At 38.1% G+C, this 21,977-nt stretch overlaps 1 protein-coding gene across 2 annotated transcripts in view; it reads right to left on the reverse strand.

Annotated features, from left to right (window-relative positions):
• The window catches only part of stim2b (stromal interaction molecule 2b), a 52,480-nt gene that overhangs the window by 28,356 nt on the left and 2,147 nt on the right, over nt 1-21,977 (reverse strand). The gene's annotated exons all lie outside the window — the stretch shown is intronic.

Raw genomic sequence — 21,977 nt, forward strand, 5'->3', positions numbered from 1 at the left:
GACATACTATACTATGACATTTTTTGCCATAGTATACTATGACATTTTTTGCCATAGTATACTATGACATTTTTTGGCATTTTATGCCATACTATACTATGACATTTTTATGACCTTTTATGCCTTAAAATGCTATAATGTTTTTTGACATTTTTTGCCATACTATACTATGACATTTTTTGTCATACTATACTATGAAGTTTTTTGGCATTTTTTGCCATACTATACTATGACATTTTTTGCCATACTATACTATGACATTTTTTGCCATACTATACTATGATGTTTTTTGGCATTTTATGCCATACTATACTATGACATTTTTTGCCATACTATACTATGACATTTTTTGCCATACTATACTATGACATTTTTTGCCATACTATACTATGACGTTTTTTGGCATTTTATGCCTTACTTTACTATGTCGTTGTATCCCCTACCATACTATGACATTTCTATGACATTTTATGCCTTAAAATGCTATAGTGTTTTTTGACATTTTTTGCCATACTATACTATGACATTTTTTGCCATACTATACTATGACATTTTTTGCCATACTATACTATGATGTTTTTTAACATTTTTAGGCCTTATTTTACTATGTCGTTGTATCCCCTACCATACTATGACGTTTTTATGCCATAGTATACTATGACATTTCTATGACATTTTATGACATACTATACTATGACATTTTTTGGCATTTTATGCCATACTATACTATGACATTTCTATGACATTTTATGACATAATATACTATGATGTTTTTTGGCATTTTATCCTATACTATACTATGACATTTTTTGCCATAGTATACTATGACATTTCTATGACATTTTATGCCTTAAAATGCTATAATGTTTTTTGACGTTTTTTGCCATACTATACTATGACATTTTATGACATACTATACTATGACATTTTATGACATAATATACTATGATGTTTTTTAACATTTTAAGGCCTTATTTTACTATGTCGTTGTATCCCCTACCATACTATGACATTTTTTGCCATACTATACTATGACATTTTTTGCCATACTATACTATGACGTTTTTTGGCATTTTATGCCATACTATACTATGACGTTTTTTGGCATTTTATGCCATACTATACTATGACATTTTTTGCCATACTATACTATGACGTTTTTTGCCATACTATACTATGACGTTTTATGCCTTAATATGCTATGGTGTTTTTTGACATTTTTTGCCATACTATACTATGATGTTTTTTAACATTTTTAGGCCTTATTTTACTATGTCGTTGTATCCCCTACCATACTATGACGTTTTCATGACCTTTTATACCTTAATATGTTATTGTCACACCGTGGTTAGGTTGTCTTGTCATGGGTTTGTTTTGTCCTGTCATTTCCTGTTTTATTTTGAAAAGTAATTCTCCTCTCGTTTCAGGTCACTTGCCCTTCCTCATGTGTCTCAGTCTGATTGGCCTAAGTGTTTCCACCTGTCCCCTATTTCCCTCCATGTGTTTAAATAGTCTGTGTTCCCCTTGTCTTGTGCCAGACTGTCTTCGTTCTCGTTCTGCACCCGAGCCTTTTTGTCCATCTCCACAGCCATAGAAGTCACCAAAGTAAGCTTTATGTACCTCGAGAAGAGTGATTTTTTGTTTGTAAATTTTGCCCTAGCTAAAGTTCATAGCCCTTTGTTTTTCCTCGTTAAGAGTGATTTTTTTGTTTGTAGTTTTTGCCTTAGCATATTTTCATAGATCTTTGTTTTTCCTCGTTAAGAGTGATTTTTGTTTGTAGTTCTTACCTCAGCATATTTTCATAGATCTTTGTTTTTCCTCGTTAAGAGTGATTTTCCTTTTATGTAGCTCAGTTGTTTAATTATTATAGATTCTCCGCTTAGTAGCGTGAGTAGACTATTTTTTGTCGGTTTGTTTATTTTGGTAATACCTTTTTCCTCCTCATGGAGTGATTTTGTTCCTTAGATTAAGAGTCTAGTGTCTAGTTTTTCATAGCCATTGGTTTATCACTCTGTCTGAGGTCGCCGGTGAATTCAATAAAAGCCTTTGGTTTTCTAATATCTCTGCATCTTAGTCCTGCTTTGAGTCTCTGCCTGACAGCTATAGTGTTTTTTGACATTTTTTGCCATACTATACTATGACGTTTTTTGGCATTTTATGCCATACTATACTATGATGTTTTTTAACATTTTTAGGCCTTACTTTACTATGTCGTTGTATCCCCTACCATACTATGACATTTCTATGACCTTTTATGCCTTAATATGCTATAGTGTTTTTTGCCATTTTTTGCCATACTATACTATGACGTTTTTTGGCATTTTATGACATAATATACTATGAGATTTTTTAACATTTTTAGGCCTTATTTTACTATGTCGTTGTATCCCCTACCATACTATGACATTTCTATGACATTTTATGCCTTAATATGCTATAGTGTTTTTTGACATTTTTTGCCATACTATACTATGACATTTTTTACCATACTATACTATGAGGTTTTTTGGCATTTTATCCCATACTATACTATGAGGTTTTTTAACATTTTTAGGCCTCATTTTACTATGTCGTTGTATCCCCTACCATACTATGACATTTCTATGACATTTTATGCCTTAATATGCTATAGTGTTTTTTGACATTTTTTGCCATACTATACTATGACGTTTTTTGACATTTTTTGCCATACTATACTATGACATTTTTTGGCATTTTATGACATACTATACTATGATGTTTTTTAACATTTTTAGGCCTTATTTTACTATGTCGTTGTATCCCCTACCATACTATGACGTTTTTATGACCTTTTATGCTTTAAAATGCTATAGTGTTTTGTGACATTTTTTGCCATACTGTACTATGACGTTTTTTGGCATTTTATGACATACTATACTATGATGTTTTTTAACATTTTTAGGCCTTATTTTACTATGTCGTTGTATCCCCTACCATACTATGACATTTTATGCCTTAATATGCTATAGTGTTTTTTGCCATTTTTTGCCATACTATACTATGATGTTTTTTGGCATTTTATGCCATACTATACTATGACGTTTTTTGGCATTTTTATGCCTCATAATAGTATTTCATTTGATGCCTTACCATACTATGACGTTTTTATGACCTTTTATGCCTTATATGCTATAGTGTTTTTTGACATTTTATGCCATACTATACTATGATGTTTTTTAACATTTTTAGGCCTTATTTAACTATTTCGTTGTATCCCCTACCATACTATGACGTTTTTATGACCTTTTATGCCTCAAAATGCTATAGTGTTTTGTGACATTTTTTGCCATACTATACTATGACATTTTTTGCCATACAATACTATGACTTTTTTGGCATTTTATCCCATACTATACTTTGATGTTTTTTAACATTTTTAGGCCTTATTTTACTATGTCGTTGTATCCCCTACCATACTACGACATTTCTATGACATTTTATGCCTTAATATGCTATAGTGTTTTTTGACATTTTTTGCCATACTATACTATGACATTTTTTGCCATACTATGACGTTTTTTGGCATTTTATGACATACTATACTATGATGTTTTTTAACATTTTTAGGCCTTATTTTACTATGTCGTTGTATCCCCTACCATACTATGACGTTTTTGTGACCTTTTATGCCTTAATATGCTATAGTGTTTTTTGACATTTTTTGCCATACTATACTATGACGTTTTTTGGCATTTTATGACATACTATACTATGATATTTTTTAACATTTTTAGGCCTTATTTTACTATGTAGTTGTATCCCCTACCATACTATGACGTTTTTATGACCTTTTATGCCTTAAAATGCTATAATGTTTTTTGACATTTTTTGCCATACTATACTATGACATTTTTTGCCATACTATACTATGAAGTTTTTTGGCATTTTATCCCATACTATACTATGATGTTTTTTAACATTTTTAGGCCTTATTTTACTATGTAGTTGTATCCCCTACCATACTATGACGTTTTTATGACCTTTTATGCCTTAAAATGCTATAGTGTTTTTTGACATTTTTTGCCATACTATACTGTTTTTTGACATTTTTTGCCATACTATACTATGACGTTTTTTGGCATTTTATGCCATACTATACTATAATGTTTTTCTAATATTTTTAGGCCTTATTTAACTATTTCGTTGTATCCCCTACCATACTATGACGTTTTTATGACCTTTTATGCCTCAAAATGCTATAGTGTTTTGTGACATTTTTTGCCATACTATACTATGACATTTTTTGCCATACAATACTATGACTTTTTTTGGCATTTTATCCCATACTATACTTTGATGTTTTTTAACATTTTTAGGCCTTATTTTACTATGTCGTTGTATCCCCTACCATACTACGACATTTCTATGACATTTTATGCCTTAATATGCTATAGTGTTTTTTGACATTTTTTGCCATACTATACTATGACATTTTTTGCCATACTATGACGTTTTTTGGCATTTTATGACATACTATACTATGATGTTTTTTAACATTTTTAGGCCTTATTTTACTATGTCGTTGTATCCCCTACCATACTATGACGTTTTTATGACCTTTTATGCCTTAATATGCTACAGTGTTTTTTGACATTTTTTGCCATACTATACTATGACGTTTTTTGGCATTTTATCCCATACTATACTATGATGTTTTTTAACATTTTTAGGCCTTATTTTACTATGTCGTTGTATCCCCTACCATACTACGACATTTCTATGACATTTTATGCCTTAATATGCTATAGTGTTTTTTGACATTTTTTGCCATACTATACTATGACATTTTTTACCATACTATACTATGACGTTTTTTGGCATTTTATCCCATACTATACTATGATGTTTTTTAACATTTTTAGGCCTTATTTTACTATGTAGTTGTATCCCCTACCATAATATGACGTTTTTATGACCTTTTATGCCTTAAAATGCTATAGTGTTTTTTGACATTTTGCCATACTATGACGTTTTTCGGCATTTTATGCCATACTATACTATGACGTTTTTTGGCATTTTATGCCATACTATACTATAATGTTTTTGTAATATTTTTAGGCCTTATTTAACTATTTCGTTGTATCCCCTACCATACTATGATGTTTTTATGACCTTTTATACCTTTATATGCTATTGTCACACCGTGGTGAGGTTGTCTTGTCATGGGTTTGTTTTGTCCTGTCATTTCCTGTTTTATTTTGAAAAGTAATTCTCCTCTCGTTTCAGGTCACTTGCCCTACTCATGTGTCTCAGTCTGATTGGCCTAAGTGTTTCCACCTGTCCCCTATTTCCCTCCATGTGTTTAAATAGTCTGTGTTCCCCTTGTCTTGTGCCAGACTGTCTTCGTTCTCGTCCTGCACCCGAGCCTTTTTGTCCATCTCCACAGCCATAGAAGTCACCAAAGTAAGCTTTATGTACCTCGAGAAGAGTGATTTTTTGTTTGTATATTTTGCCCTAGCTAAAGTTCATAGCCCTTTGTTTTTCCTCGTTAAGAGTGATTTTTTTGTTTGTAGTTTTTGCCTTAGCATATTTTCATAGATCTTTGTTTTTCCTCGTTAAGAGTGATTTTCCTTTTATGTAGCTCAGTTGTTTAATTATTATAGATTCTCCGCTTAGTAGCGTGAGTAGACTATTTTTTGTTGGTTTGTTTATTTTGAGTAATACCTTTTTCCTCCTCATGGAGTGATTTTGTTCCTTAGATTCAGAGTCTAGTGTCTAGTTTTTCATAGCCATTGGTTTATCACTCTGTCTGAGGTCGCCGGTGAATTCAATAAAAGCCTTTGGTTTTCTAATATCTCTGCATCTTAGTCCTGCTTTGAGTCTCTGCCTGACAGCTATAGTGTTTTTTGACATTTTTTGCCATACTATACTATGACGTTTTTTGGCATTTTATGCCAAACTATACTATGTTTTTTAACATTTTAAGGCCTTATTTTACTATGTCATTGTATCCCTTACCATGCTATGATGTTTTTATGCCTTAATATGCTATGGTGTTTTTTGACATTTTTTGCCATACTATACTATGACGTTTTTTTTTTTTTTTGCATTTTTATGCCTCATAATAGTATTTCATCTGATGCCTTACCATACTATGACGTTTTTACGACCTTTTATGCCTTAATATGCTATGGTGTTTTTCTGGCATTTTATGCCATACTATACTATGATGTTTTTCTAACATTTTTAGGCCTTATTTTACTATGTCGTTGTATCCCCTACCATACTATGACGTTTTTATGACCTTTTATGCCTTAATATGCTGTGGTTTTTTTTTTTTTTTTTTTTTTGACATTTTTTGCCACACTATACTATGCCGTTTTCTTTGCCTTTTCATGCCACATTAAACTATGATGTTTTTTGACACTTTTAGGCCTTACTTTACTATGTTGTTGTATCCCTATGCCATACTATACTATGGTGTTTTTTTTGCCATATTATACAATGATGTGTTTTGATGCATGTTCAAAAATAGCAAATGCATGAGCATGTCTAGCCTATAGGCCACCGTATGGTTTTTTTTCTGTGGGTTTTTGAAGTTGGATCTTTTTACTGTCGACTTGACACAATAGTTACAGAGCAAAATTGGCAATACAGAGAAGTAGCACAAGAAGCCATTTGATTGGCTGTGTGCCCAGGCTACGTTTGGATGAGAGGACACTGGGTAAGATGTCCGTGTCAAATGAAGAGACCATGCACTGGTAAAGGGCCATGACTGGACTGAACCTCACAACAAACTGAATGAGTGTTTGTTCTGGTCTAAACAGATACAGGTGGTCAAAATCTCCACCTGTCAACATGATGCTGTGGTAGCATTAAACAAATTATTTGACTTGTGTTTTGACTGAGCTGCAGCAATTAGAAAATCACTTGCTCGCTCCCTCCTGGTATTGTCATGTTGCTGTGCACTAATTAAGAACTGCCCTCTGTGACCTGTACCAAACTGTCTGGTGTACTGTTTATGTGCACATCCCATAATTCCTCTGAACACTATGCACTGCAAAAATAGGAACAACTCAACCATATAACACTGCAAAAAAAAGCATTGCCAACAATTCAGTTTGCAGCTTAGCCTCTCTAAGATGAAGACCCTAGATGGAAAAGTGCATCTATTAACAACAGGAAGTATTTTCAACATAATAAAGCTCTTCCAGATCAGCCTCATTTTAGCTGTGTCCATCTGTGTCCTGTCAAAAAGCATCTGATGCTTGAGGACAAGTTACATAATGCATTTGCTTAGCCTGCCAGGCCAGTTTACATAGCCTGCTGTTTGCATAGCATGCATATCTGTTCGGCTGTTTGGTTATTTAAACAGGCACAAAACTCAAATACTTTACTGGTGTTTTATATACACATACACACAGACGGCTGCACATCCTATTGTGAGTCCCAGTTTAACTTTTATTTTCTGTTTTGCTGAGACGTCAGATTTGATAACAACTTTCGATGATGTTGATCTTTTTTTACTCTCAGTTTTTTCTATACTTGTGGCCTAATTCTGTTCTACATGTGTGCAGAACCCTTCATGAACCGACTTATCTTCTGAAGCTCACAGAGGATAAGATAATTGTGAGATAAAACAAAAAAAGTGCTGTCATTCACTGACAGTATTTAGGCTGGCCCACCCGGTGTGCAATTCAGAAATGACAGCACAAGCGTTTCCTTCCTAGGTGTCCTATTTTTTGCGTATGTCTGAGTACAGACCATGTGACAGGAAGTGGCTGTCGGTGACCCCTAGCATTCCAGGGGGACGCACGCAAAAATCAAAACAGCCGGGAGAAGCGGTCCCAAAAGATGACAAAATTGGAAAGCACTGGGTTATTTTTAACCCATCAGGCTCCCAGTTGTCAGGATGTAAAAGCTCAACAATGGCAGAGGTCTCCCTTGCTCAAACACACATGCAGATGTTAAGTACACACTCGCAGCAGGCAAACACAAACAGGAAAGCGGTTGTACAGTAATTTACTTTGCTATAACTCACAAATGCGTGCAAGCTGTCACAGAGTGCAGCAGGTCTGGTTCAAAAGAATCTGATAACAAAAGCTTTTAGCTGTCAGCTGCTTCCTTCAAAGTGAATTTCAACACTTCCAATTTTGTATTTTTTGCACACTATATGCATGTCATTAAGACAGCACTGTCTTTATTTTTACGAAAAGCTTTTAAAGTAGGTGACAGGAGAAGCAGAAAAGGAGGAGTGTGTGGTTGTCTGATGTGTTTAATGTGACTTTACGGGGACTTCCTTGAACCAGCTCCCTTGTGACATGCAGACATCATGTTTAAGAACAGATACAAAAGAGCTAACTCCCTGAACTCCACTAAATTCTGAGTGTGTGGTCTGTTATTCAAAAAGTGTCAGATACAGTAAACATTTTCTCACAAGGTTTGATGTCTTAATGTGACAGAAGTGACCACAGAAGTAAAATGAGTTTCTCTACACTCTGTTTCACCTCAGACTGACAGAACTGTATCTTCTATACAACTAATACAACTTTTCCATAAAACTTCCACAGATTGACTCTCTTTTGAGAAAAAAAAATTACAGAAAGGATCTTGAAATAAATTTAAAAAGCAGGGGCTGTTGATAGTCTTTATCATATGTCATGTATCATTTCTTGAAAATGATACAGTCATGGATTAAAGACACGATGTGCAATATTAAGAGGAACTGACGGACATTGTTTGAGTTTCTCTGCATTTTTTCAAGGACCATTTTATCTGATGGACCTCTTAGAAAATTGCACAGCAATATATCATTGATGTAACTGAAATACAAAAAAGGAAATTTTTTGTTTTTTCTTACAAAAAATTACACTTAAGAGTCTGCACAGATTTCACACAGAAAAAGGAATGTATCAAAGTAAAAGGTATCACCTACATCAAAATATTAAACAAATAAGATAAATATAAGACTTTTATTTTCCTAACCCTAACTATAAATGAAATCTCATACACAAAGCCCTGAAGATGTTTGGTCACACAAAAGGAGACAATAACAAAAAAGAAGGTAGACTTTCACCAGCAGGGACTGAATGGACTTGGGGCATCGAGACATCCTGTCAGCCCCTGGCAGTCCACAGAGTGAGCTCTCTACCCAGGAGGAGGTTGAATACATCTCATTTCAAGCCCCATCTTGGACGAGGAGCCACATTCAGTGTAAGAGTATCCCGGCTTTGGGAGGGGTGTGGGCAGAGTCGACGTGAAATTAAGATAGCAGGATGTGATGGGTTTGACATGCAACTCTGGGGAGCCAACGGGACTGAAGCCGTCTCTTCTTACTCTGCAAACCGCTCAAGATTTCCCAGTGTCCTCGGCTATTTCCTGCTCTCACACATACTCACATAGACATTGTGTGTCTCTCTCTCTCTCTCTCTCCCCAGTCCAGACATAGCAGACATGTCACAGACAACAAAGACACACATACAGCACGCCCTTTCCAGTGGGGTGCTGAATGGCATTACAGGTGGCGGCAGACTCAACCAGCAGAGCAGGACGGAGCAATGAGGAAGCAGATGAGGGAACATGTCAGCAAACTTACCACATGCTAAGACAGATGAGAGTCAGATCACATGCACACACACAAGCTTGACCCCTTCGCATTTCAGCCTTACAACCGCGACCACATCTCAGATCCTCACAGACAAAGGCTGCTAGTGGCTAACTGTATTTGTGGTGGAAACCTAATTGCCTTGAAAATCAATGAAACTTTTACATGATGCAGGAAAGCACCTAAAGGCCACATCATGTGTTCATGAATGATTTTCCTTGTATACCTGACATCCCATGCAAACACAGCTTCTTTGGTCTAACACCCATGTAAAGCTTATAGCTGGATACATACAGTATTAGTAGATAATTTAGCAGCTACAGCATGCTCAGAGCTTTACTTACATAATCATGATCATAATCATAACCTTAAGCTCAATGCTCCAGTCACAGACGAACAAGAAATCAAACAGTTTTCCTGTGCTGTGTCTGCACTACAGATTTACTATATAGTGCACTATACTTACTCATTGCTATTTTACTGGAGTGTCAAAGCATTTGTTGTGTGACTCTACACCTGTCCCTTTTCACAAGTGTCCAAAATCTTTATTCAAGATAAAGAGTAAAACTATTGAGTGTTGAGGAAGAGTGAGTCATTTCAGACTCAATATCTCTCCGAATCGGTGAGATATTGAGGGTGGTAAAAAGATGACATGTTTCATGTTGACAAAAATTAATTTAATGGCGTTAAGAACCCGTTTCTGTACAACTCCTGTACGACTCAATGTCAGATCAAGGTATAAACACAGGATCAATAGGTAAAATTAGCACGCAAAAACATATTTGCCGTCATTACATTTTTAGATGAAATTTACAGCAGCATCGTCAGGGTTGCTATATGTTAAAGGTACCCTATGGAAAAGTCAAGCACTTGTACATTTTGTTTTTAGCCATCGTACACTTTGTTTTCAGGAGGCTTAGGATTGGTCAATAGATGGGAGATTAAATTTCACCTTTAGACTTCCTGGAAAAGTCGCTTTTTATTCTATTATTGTAACACACAAGGTGCCAGATAGACTATAAAACAATGAAAAAAGAAAAACTCTCTGACTCTGATAAAATTTGTGATTTTCAGGACAGATTGTTGCGTTTCGCAGGCCAAGCCGCTGGCGACTCTCGTCTTGCTCATGGATACTTCCACGAACCTGCTACATGAGTCCTGCTGCTCTGATGTAACAACAGCAGTTACAAGACGAGTTCAGGAGACCTCCTGCTTGAATGTCACTCAGCTCTTGAGCCATCCTGCACGGCAGAGCGCAACCGTAGCACACCTTTCTCCATACAGTATATTACCACAGGGTGTCAGCCATGTCAGCAGTTCATTAGATCCACTGGCACGGCGCCAAACTCTCGTCAGCTTTCACACGTTCTCAATGTATGCATTTACCATGTGGTAATGAGATAAAATGAGATGTTAAGTATATTCTTATATATGTCTGCGTTTTTATAACAGCCATGAGTTACCGCGGACAACCTTTGCTCCTGGAGGGCACCTCACATGACTGACCATATCCTGTGATCTCTTAGAAGACTGTGTGTCTTTTAGATGCAGCTAAAAAAAAATCCAGACTACGCTGCGTTCAGTACACCGATGAGATGCTCCAAATCGTGTGAAAGTGGGGAGACGGGGAGGAATGTGACATCAGTGTGTACCAGACTTGTCCCCTGAAACCAGTGCCCATATGGCAGTGTCATACGTCAAAGTGACGGGTCAGTCTTAAAGGCCAGTAAATAAAGCTTCTGGAGAGTCTACCATTTCAGCTCATCAGCAGCCATTAATAAGACACAAATATCATTAGCCGGCTACAAATGCCACCAGCTTTTGCAAAGGGAGTCAGAGTGAGAGAGAGGTAGTTGGTCGAAGAGGAAGAAACAAGATACGGAAAGTGTTTGTGTTTTATTCTCAGTTTGCACAAGCTGTTAAAATAGAAAGATCACAAGTGTTCATTTAAAAATGGACCTCTCTGGTTGTCTTATTCAACACAGTGACACAGGAAACTTAAAAAAAAAAAAGAAAAAAAGAAAAAGCTCAAGGTGGCTTTTATGAAGTTGACCAGCAGGAGGGAAAGAATCTGACAAGATAGCTGCAAATATCTCTTTCTAGAAATCAGATAAGTGGTTTTGCTGCCTTGATGAACTTGCAAAATAAAAGCACTGCGTACTTGCCAGGCGTTTGAGGCACTTTGTTACGCTTGAGCTACTGCTATGCTGACAGGTGAGCTTTCTAACTCCCCAGGGTGCACTTGGGGCGTGGTAGAAGAATGTGTGACCGCAAAATCATCAATAAGCAAACACAACAACACGCATGCATAATTACCCCATTTCCCAGAAGGCAGTCGAAACTTTTTTTTTTAACCACTTTGTACACGATTCAGAGCCACCTACACAGAGGCAGAGACACTGTTCTGGCTAAAACAAAGTCTCGCAAAACCACACACACACACACACACACACACACACAAACACACACACACACACACACACACACACACACACACTAAGCTACAGGGGTCCACCAACATGTCTCAACAAAACCTGATCCACCCTTTGTTGCGTTTTGCTGAATGTAATAATGCAAGAGAAAAACAGATTATGCAAACAATATAGGTGGAGTTGGAGCTGGATCAGGTGTGAATCATGTAAGCTCTCCAGCTCTGAAACACTGAGTGTAAACAAAAGTTTTGTTTGTTTACAAGAAAACTCTGCAAAGGCACCTTTAGGTTCACACCGCTGCAGTAGCAGACTCTAAAACAGTTCAAATACAGACCAGATAAAACCCTCCTATCTTTAATTAAATATGTGGATACAGAGCTGTTTGTCCCTGACCTGTTGAACTACGTCATTTCCACTGAAACAGAGATATACCATACCCATCTAAACCACCTTAATGGGCATCAGTAATCCTCTGCTTAGGCCACAGCTTTTTTTTTTTTTTTTTTTTTAAGAAAAAAGGGGCAAATAAAGGGGGAGAAGACAACTAGAGCAAAACGTGTGGAGGCCCACCAAGTCTGATCTAAAAACTTCCAGAAAAGGAGACGCTCCTTGCGCCCAGGCGTCCCTGGAATGTTTCAATAACAGCCCCAAACACGAGATGTGTGATGTACACGGCCGGCCCGAGAGAGAGAGGGGGGTGGGTGGTGGAGGGGGTGGGGGGGCAGGAGGAGAGAATGAAAAGACAAGAAAAGGCCGAGCGCTCATTTAATTAGCTGGCTTGGCCTCCAACATGCTCTCTGGATATAAGGTTAATGGATTATATGTCTACAGACGGAGAGAGCAGACAGCTGAACTGAGAAAGAGATCACATGCCTGGTTTGAAAAGTTAACAATGAACAATGAATAGCGTGATGAGAACTCACCATGCATTGGCCCACATGTCGTAATGGGATCTGATGTAGTTGCATAACCAACTGAACATTTTGAACAGCACACAATTAGGAGGCAAAATAAATTATTTTAATCTGTTAATGCAGAAAAGTGTACAGAAGATACATATTAGACAACTCCAGCTGGGATTAAGTGTTCCGGACTGTGACATGGCCTCAGGAAAGGAAAGCTGAGGGTTAAGACTTTCCCACTGAACTTCTGAGAAGCTCTCTGTTTGGGTATAGTACCCCACGTTCTCTGACCTTGTTGGCTAAAAAAATAGAAGTGAGCAAACAGTAACAAAAAGAATCTAAGCAACTTGTATTTTAAAATAAGCAGGCGCAGAGGAGTTAAACAAACAAAATCCTGCACCCTGCTCTTGCTCGGTGTAAGATTTATTGCTACTCATGTTTACATCCTCTTGGTTCTTACATTTGCAGAGCCAGGTTGAAGATGCGTGCAAATTATAAATATCTGGACTGTCAAAATCCAGCGCTCAGACCTCTGCATGGCCTTAGAAGAGAGAGATTTAACATGACATTTATGTGAAAGAAAGGAACATTGAGAACAGCATGTTCAAACCTTTATTGCTCCCTTTAAACCTGCAAGGTTTTTCAAAACAAGCTGACGTCTGACTGCTCAGTGGGTTCTTAGTTTCATTTTGAAAAGTGGCACCGAAAGGTTTATGGTACTGGACACTTCTGTCACTGCATTTAGCATGGGGATGTCTCGGTCGAGTGAACTGTAACTTGACAGCAGACAGCAGGTTTGACTCTCAGCCAGCTTTTACTTTCCTGTTTGACAGGATTCTAATGCTTTTTTCTTTTTTTTTAATGGTGCAAATATGGACGTCAGTACAGAAGCTGAGAATAAGTCACACACCTTACACAACAGCAAAGTAGTTAAGGACACTTATCAATTTGAAAAATGGAAACAGCTGATTTTCCGCACTGGATACAATAACTATGTTGAAGATAAACAGTGGCAACAGAATGACAAAATGTCAACAATGATATACTTCTTACTGGTAATAAGGCACTTCTGACGTTACTAAGTGCCTGCACCTTACAACAAAACATAAGCTACTATCTCTGACATGAAACAGAGCAAGAACAAACCAAACAGAACCTAAACCTAGCAGACCTTTGACCCTTTGCTTGAGGCAAGACAGCAAAAGGAAGTCATTCTGTTATCAGGCCCTTTGATGTGTAACACAAACTGGATCCATTTTGGACCGGATCAAGTCGAGGTCAAGTGGCTCCTGAGAATCCACCTGTTGGTACGGAGTACATGCTACTGTTAACAGCGCTAAGACAGATTGGCAGTCAACTCCCCTCCACAGTCTTACAATGTCCGATTAAGACGAGGGAAGGGGGGGGGGGGCAGTTCAACTGCTTGATTTACAGTTGAATCTCGTGTTTCTCTTGACTAACGTTCAAGTTTACATCAAACCAAAACAATGAGCGGATAGACAACGAAACTGAGGATAATTACACACAGGGGTGGTAATTATCTGTTTTGTTTTTCACTATAAGCGACACCTTTGACATTACACACGGAAACTTGACCCAATGTTAATACACAAATATCTGTAATAGCAGCTTTGAGTTCATTCTCGAGGAGAAGCACATGGGCAAGTCTCCAGTTGTTTTAATTAATTACATTTGCGTCTGAGCTTGTTTTCTGCTTAAATTAGTTGTAAATGACATTGTAAATTAGTTTGTTATGAGCACAGGTCAGAGCATCAGTGGAGACAGACTTTAGAGGGGACAGCATACCAAAGAAATCCACACCGCTCCTTGCCCCTCTTGCCCCTCTTACCAAGGCCACCACATCACGTGCCTTCTGCAAATGGAAAGTCCCTGAAATCAGAGGGGACTGCTCCTGACACCCAACGTCTAACTTTAAATCCCTCTCAAACACGTATACATCCATTTTCCTAAATTTCAGTGGAGAATCGGCTGTACATATAACATCTCTTTGCCTATTGCTCTGACCCTAAAATGTACAATCTGTCAGTTGGCCTTACACTGGAAAACAAAGAGAGATTGAGTTAAATATTTTAGGTTTAGATCTCTTTAAGCTCACTACAAATACAATTTAAGATTTCACTTGCAGCACTGAGAAAAACAAGTGCTTTATTTAGGCAGGAAATGACATGAAAAGCGAGTAAGCCATTGTGACAGTTTTAGGCTTCCATGAAGGGCATGGCATTGGCTTCTTCCTGTGTTAAGGTGACGAGTATTATCACAGTAGGATTCCACCATCATAACAGGACAAAGCTGTGACCCCTCTCAGCCTTTTATTCTGAAAGCATGTGGAGTTGAAACAGGATTTAGGGATAAAGTAGCAGTGATTTCTGCAATTAATTAATTCATCATCGTCTAGGAAATGTCAGAAAATTGTGAAAAATGGCGCCAAAGGTGGTATCTTCCAACAGCTTGTTTTATCCGACCAACAGTGCAAATCAAAAAAATATGTAATTTGCGATGATATAAATAAGACAAAAGTAGCAGATTCTCATATTTAAGGAACTGAAAAAACAGACTCACTTAAATGATGATCAATAAATTTTCTGTCCATCAACTAACCAATTAATCAACTAACAGTTCCAGCCCTTATATGTTTGTACCTGACTGTTTTCACTTTCTGAGGACAGCCAAAGACTGAGGAAGAGAAGGGGAAAAAAAAGGAACTAATAATGTGTTTGTATTTGTATATTACTGTATGTTTTTGTGCCAACTGGCATGTCTGTGTAGCTCGTGTGGTCATGAATGGCTCACCAGAAGCCAACAGCCTGTGCATTACCAACTGGGGGATCAACACCTTAAAGGACAACAGGACCCCCCCCCTCCCTCTCGGGCTGGGTGAGGGCAGCCAGTTGTGCTACTGTAGGCCACTCACAGGAGGAAACGCTGTACAGCTGAGTACAGTGACCTACATCTCTTACTGAGGCGCTCTCTGCATGAGTGAATCAGCTCGCTGGCTGCCACTGTTGTCCGCGCACCAATTATCTACAACACACTGGTGTGCGAGCATTAGAGATTCAAGAATGTAAAACAAGCATTTGTTTCAGTCCGACCTTTAAGTTATTTGCCATTGATGCAGTGTTTAAGGAAAAAATAAGGACGTGTGAGGACAAATAAAAAATTTAAACAAGCGACTTAATATGGATTAAGAGATATTTCAATAAAATAATTTGACTCACACCGAGGCCGACCAAAAAGAACAAGTTTCTTCAGTGGAGATTAGTAACTTAACAATGCCCACATGTATATAGTAAATCAGGTCATCAATTGGCTCAACGCCTGTTAGTGACTTCAAATCCAGTCTCAGCTCTCCGCCGTGGCTGGCGACTGTGGGTACAGTGAGTAAACCATTAAATAAAGCTCCCCTGATTGAGATGGGCAGCAGCTGTCCACTTTTGGGGAAGCTGACTGAGCAACTGAGCAGCGTCAGAGCGGTGATGCAACAGCGGCTTCTCATTTGAAGTTATTAATGATGTATAACTGAACCCATGCTCATCTTTTGACTCTTTTTGCATGAAAACATTATTCATTTATTTTTTTGTTGACATACAGCATTATCAACTTAAAAAGTTGATACAGAGAATGTGCTGGCAAACGGCCGATAGACATGTGAACCAAAACTTAAAGCTGTGAGAAACCAAAGAGTCACATGATATTTCTCTGTGGGTTCATTACCACAAGTGAAGTCTTTCACAATATACACTTATTCGATCTATTGTTACTGTAAGAGTATTGATAAGTGCAGCTTTAAACCAACCATCAACCATCATTTGATGACAACCAGAAGAAGCTATTAACACAATAATCATATAAATGATGCAGTTGTTTTTATTAACAGTCACTTACTTACAAATCAAGCAGATACAGAGCAACATTATTATTTATACAACAACAATTTCATCCATTGTTAATATAAAAATGTTTACTGCTGCAACTTTAAATAATAGAGTGTGAAAACTTCCAGATGGTGTTTTAGTTAAAGTGTATTTAGTTCCCTATCTCATAGATGTAAGTGTTCTCAAGGGTGGTTGCAGAGTTCTGGTGAGAGAGGTCTGAACCACAAAGTTATGATTTCATTTATTTTATTTTATTTATTTATTTTTCTGGCTCATGGGGAACCCTCCAGAACAGTCTGTTCTAGTGAGAGAAAGGAAATGGCTTTGCCTGTTGAGCTGCTAACCACAGAACCAGGACCTTATGACTCACTCCACGTTCACACTGACACTCAGTCACTATTTGCACCCAGAGCAACAAAAAACCCAAGACTAGCACCACAGTAAATAAAAATCCTGGTTTTCCTCAAACATACATGTGTGTTAGTACGATAGAGCGGGGGAAAGGCCGGCAGTGAAGAAGTTATCACAAAATGCAAATTCCTGTGCTTCCAGCAAGCACTGGAAAGATAGGCAAATGTTAAACCTCCTTTCCAAACAAATCCATTCATTACACTCTGCTTTGAGATATCCAGTGTCACCTCTAATTTGGCTATATAAATGATAATATTCAGCAAATTCTCTCCAAAGTTGAGCAAGCTCTGCCTTAAATCTTCCTGACAGAGAACATGAAGGAACAGAGTACGTGACAAGTAGGGTGTGAGAAAGATCTCCGCCTCCGTGTTTGCTTTACCACATCTGAGTCTGTGTAATTTAACCTATGGCAGACAGTCTGTGCATCTGTAGGTTACATAAAGCTAATGCTAAATGGGGGCCCTGTATCTGAGACAACTATCATCCAGCAGGCATATTATTTGAGAACTAGATGTTCCTTGCAGCCAGAGGGAAGGGCTTTGTTTGTTGTAACGCCAAACAAGCTAAACACACAACACCATTAAAACAGGAGAAGCCCACGTTCACATCGCCACTCAACCAACCGCCTTCACAAACACCTCATTCTCTTTTTCATTTATTTATTTTTTTTTGCAGATTGTGCTGATTGTCAAAAAATGTCTATTCCTCTTTCCTTACAAACTATTGTTTACACCTACTCTGAAATAGGCTCATGTTCAACTTGATATATACTGCAGTACATGTGAGTAGAGTTACAGCAAACAAGCAACTCTCCACAGATGAAAAAAGCCCACAATGAGGAACTAGTTTTTTGTTGGTGAGGACAAAAACGTCATGTTGCTTTAACTCAAATGAACTGTAAAATGAGTTTACCACCACCCCAAAAACAACTCTTAATTCAGATCATGCTGTTGGTTATCTGTAGCACCAACATCAATTATGTCTCAAGGGACTGATTCCTCTTTGTCTTCACAGATGATGGAAGATCCTGAAGATAAAAATCTATTTCATATTTTAATTCCTTCTCTAGACTTCAGTTTGGATGTTAGTTGGCTAATAATGGAGACAGCTGTAATCACATTAAGCAACAGCTACTAACTATTGTCAAAACAACTACTATGACAAACTACATAAAGATGTATGTTAAATAAAATCTTTATATCTATGTTTAAGTTTAACATGCAAATATAGCAGGAAACTGACATGACTCAGTTCTTGTCAAAGGTGACAACTACTCATATACGACAAATTGCACACTTAAGTAATCATCCTCCATCACTGCCCCCCTGCTTTTAACTAAACTCAGGCTTTGACCTGGTCTTTTGAAGCTCCTAAGTCACAGAGGAGCAGCCTGACCCACCAAATGTTAAACCCAACCCCCTCCAGTCTCACCCCCTAGCTGCTCACAGCATGTTAAATGGCAGCTTTGAACCCTAAACTGCTTCAATGACAACAGCCATGCCTCTAACCTCAATTACCAGGGCACGAAATTCCTTCAATATGCTGAATGTGCGTGGCAATTACTCACACAATCTGAGGAACATGTGTGTGTGTCTATGAAATCACTCAGTGATGTAACATAATTTCTGAATGTGAAAACATCTGAGAGTATGTGTTACTAGTCACAAACATAGTGAATCATATCCTTAAAACAACACTATCTATCTTTTGTTGAATAGCTGTGGCTAAGTGACAATGCTACACAATAAACTACTGTTTAGCACTGGCTTAAATGCTAAGCTACTGTAACAGTTGCACAAGTGGAAAATAGTCATAAAGTCAGTGAACTGATTCAATAATGTCATAACATTAGCCACTAAAAGCAACTGGTCATATCAGACCAATTTAGGTTATAGCAACGAAACCCCAGAGTGTCTTCAACTGAGCAAAGGTGCATTTTATTCAGAATCAGAAAAACCTGAATAATCCCCACAGGGAACTGCTTTGTTATTATTGCACAGCACACAGTTGGAAAAGAGGAGGTAAATAAGTAAAAAAGTACTATAATAATAATAGATACACAGTAAGTGAATAGAAAAATTGGCAAAAAGTAATGTGCAAGGCAGAATCTCCAGGCCTCTTTAGCACGAGCATACAACAGGTCAAGGGTCCCATCTCCTCCGGTATTGCAGTCCACAAACTGAGTGAAAGTTGGGAGAGAATGATCCAGCTGAAGTCCCTAGAGATCATGAAGAATGCATCTGGAACCAAGCGGTAACACAGCGGGTGATGGTACACATGGGTCCCGGGTTAACACCCATGTGCCAGGGCCACCCAAGCAGCAACCAAGATAGCGCATGAGAACTCCCCATATATCATAGTTTGGATGTAGCTCGCCCTCAGATATATTTATTTCCACCAGAACCATCTGACAGCTGTTGATGGTAGTGATCTGCAGTTTCTTCCTGAAGCCACGTCTCTGTGACACCCACAGTCCCTCCAATCCCTCACTATGGCCACTAGCTTGTCCATTTTATTGCCCAGTGATCTCACAAAAACCCATGATGTCAGAAGGGAGATAACGCTCCTCTTCATCAGTCTTCTTTGTCTGGACCCAGCTCTCTTCCCTCCTCATCACTTCATCCCTCCTCTGCATGCTCTGATTTCTGAGAGGGAAGTCTGTTGTTCTGGTCGCCATGCCAGCCTGCTTCAGTGCGATCAGCTGGTCTCTGGTGTAAACAATGCAATTGTGGAGTTGCTGAACAACAGTGGCGTTGCTGAATGATAGCATTCATAAAAGGAATCTGAATGAAAGAAGCAACTTCACAGTGAAAAGAAAAACCAGAACTCTGTCAACCAGAAGGGTGCAGCTTACAGAGGTTACTAGAAAAGATTTAAACAAGAAGAGAGTGAAAAAATTGGGAAAATAAGGAAAGCAACTACAACAGGCTGCCTGCCGGTGGAAAAATGATTGCCTATGAATTCAATTTTTCACTTCTGGGAGGAATAATGTGCTATTTCTTCTCTCAGAAGGAAGAGTCTTGCTTTAAAGCTTTAACGCTGAGCTGTTTCAAAGTAGATTTGTAAAGAATGTATCATTTTACATAAAGAATAAGGACATTTAAGTGCATCATATCTTAATCTATTAGGAAAACACTGCATATACTGGGGCTACATGAACACACACACACACACACACACACACACACTGACTACTGTGTTCCTCGCCTGATGCCATGCCAGTGAAAAGACAGCTGACCTTTCCAGGGAGCTGGCTGGGAAACGGGTAACGCTGCGGTCATGTTTACTGACACTGTATTAAGTCACCGCTATCATTCCATCCACTACACTTCATTGTTCGCGGGGAGAGAGGCCTGACATCGTCCCCTGGCCCAGTTTACACCTTTGTGCCGCTGCCATGGAAAAGGGCAAGTGTGCTTTTGCCTTCTTAATCAATATACTGTTTATGCCCAGTTTATTTTCAGGAGCTGCTTAACACTTGTAAACAGACAGTCATGAATGCTTAACAGCTGTCTGGGATGAGGTTTATTACTTTCTCCAGCAAGGGTGGATGTGTTAGATGAACATAAATATATAGATGAGACTACAGGCGTCCATTTACAAGGCTTGTTGTTTGAGTCTTCAGTTGCAGCGCCTAATTGTGTTCTGTCAGCGTTGGCAGTACAACACAGAGCTCATTCTGTATTTGCGCAAACAGCCAAAAGGGATTCCATGGGATTTCGCTTGAAATGGCACTAAAGGTGAATGTTAATATTTGCATCAGAAACACCTTGTTTGACTCATCCTTGGTAATTTAACTGTGGGAAACTAGGATGTGGTCTGAATTCTTAGAGCTTGAAATTTCCTGGAACTTTCAGTCGCATTTTGTGGCCTTCATAAGCAGATGGGAGTTTGCTTGCTCGGTTGTCATGGTGATCAGCTGCTATAACATGATGCAAGTATTTTGATCATGTGGTAACAGATGATCATATATGCTGGGCAGGGATCATAACCCCTAGTTCTCCTAAGGTCAACTCCATGACAAGCGAGCAAACTTCATCCCCTGATGAAGGTCATGAGATACAGCTGAAAGCTCTGGAAATTTTCCAATAAGGTAACCACCTAAAGCTCAATAACGAGCACATTTGTCTTATATGTTTGATACATACTGTATAAAAATCAAAGTGTAAAAACACCAATTTCATGTTTTAAGTTAGTAGAGAAAGAAACAGTCTCGTCCCAAAAACGTTGAATTATTCCTTTAAATCCTAGATCGTGTTTGGAGCTCAGCAAACATAGAGAACAGACTAACAACAAACTGTCAAGTGCATCAAAAGGCGAAAAGAAAACCATAAACAACTCTGCAAGCTTGTCAAAATACATTAACGAGAATGTCATTTGGAAAATATATATATAGAAACGTCCTCTCCGTTTCCACATCCACCGCTTATTACAGATGCGTTAGGTTTTGTTTGACATCATCAATCAGTCTGTGGTGACTCTCAGTTACACAGTCTATGTTAAGGAGGTTTCCATCGTAAAGTATGAAAATTTAAGGAGGTAGCAGAAGCATAATGACATCAAACAACTAAAAGACATAAACCTTAGCTTTCTAACATATGAACAGGATGCGACTCAGATATCTGTGGGTTAAATTAGCCTAGCTCTTAACATATGCTATCAAACACACCATCAGAAACGTTACGTTTTAAGCACACATGTAAAGCAATGGCTCAAATCATACCATATATATGAACAATGAATAGGTGTTGAATGAATGAACTGGTCACATACT

This window comes from Seriola aureovittata, chromosome 23 (assembly GCF_021018895.1).
Source record: "Seriola aureovittata isolate HTS-2021-v1 ecotype China chromosome 23, ASM2101889v1, whole genome shotgun sequence".
Classification (NCBI taxonomy): Eukaryota; Metazoa; Chordata; class Actinopteri; order Carangiformes; family Carangidae; genus Seriola; species Seriola aureovittata.